Source organism: Nematolebias whitei, chromosome 18 (genome assembly GCF_014905685.2).
Source record: "Nematolebias whitei isolate Nwh7 chromosome 18, NemWhi1, whole genome shotgun sequence".
Taxonomy (NCBI): domain Eukaryota; kingdom Metazoa; phylum Chordata; class Actinopteri; order Cyprinodontiformes; family Rivulidae; genus Nematolebias; species Nematolebias whitei.
The window spans coordinates 40,162,206-40,163,319 of record NC_056515.1 but is presented as its reverse complement, the minus strand read 5'-3'; positions in this window follow the sequence as shown (position 1 = coordinate 40,163,319).

Below are 1,114 nucleotides of genomic sequence, written 5' to 3'. Positions count from 1 at the left end.
CATCCATCCATCTAGTATCCATCTTACATACATCTAACATACATCAGTCCATCTAACATCCATCCATTCATCCATCTATCATCCATCCATCATCCATCTATACATCCATCCATCATCCATCTATCATCCATCCATCCAAAAATACATTCATCTAACATTGATCCATCATCCATCCATCATCCATCCAGCCATCATCTGTCGATCAACAGTCACTGACTGTCACTGTCTGGCTAATTTTAGCTAGTATTTGGATAATTTTTTCAAACATTTTGTTAATTTTAACCACTGATTTTAACAATTGTTTTGCCCATTTTAGCCACTGTTTGGCTATCGTTAGCTACTGTTTGGCTAAATGTAGCCACTGTTTTACTCATTTTAGCTACTGTTTTTCAAACTTTAGCATCTGTTTAGCTGATTGTAACATTTTTCTGTTGTTTTTAGCTAATGTTTAGTTACATTTAGATTTTAGCTTGTGTTCTGCTGATTTTAGCATTAGCATCTATTTAGCTAATTCTAATTTTTTTAAATTATAACATCTGTTTAGCTGATTTTAGCTGGTGTTGGGATGTGATTAGCTTTAACAGCTCAATTTCAGCTTATCAGCAGCTTCAGCATCATGCAGAGCTTAGCGTTCTTCCTCTTCACAGGAAATGGAATGTGTTTTCTTCCTTTTCACAGGAAGTGGATTATGTTTTCTGCTTCTTCACAGGAAGTGGAATGTGTTTCTCCCTCTTCACAGGAAGTGGAACATGTTTTCTTCCTTTTCACAGGAAGTGGAACAAGTTTCTTCCTCTTCACAGGAAGTGGAATGTGTTTTCTTCCTTTTCACAGGAAGTGGAACATGTTTTCTGCCTCTTCACAGGAAGTGGAACATGTTTTCTTCCTTTTCACAGGAAGTGGAACATGTTTCTTCCTCTTCACAGGAAGTGAAACGTGTTTTCTTCTTTTTCACAGGAAGTGGAACATGTTTCTTCCTCTTCACAGGAAGTAGAATGTGTTTTCTTCCTCTTCACAGGAAGTGGAACATGTTTCTTCCTCTTCACAGGAAGTGGAACGTTTTATTCCTTTTCACAGGAAGTGGAACATGTTTTTTTCCATTTCACAGGAAGTGGAA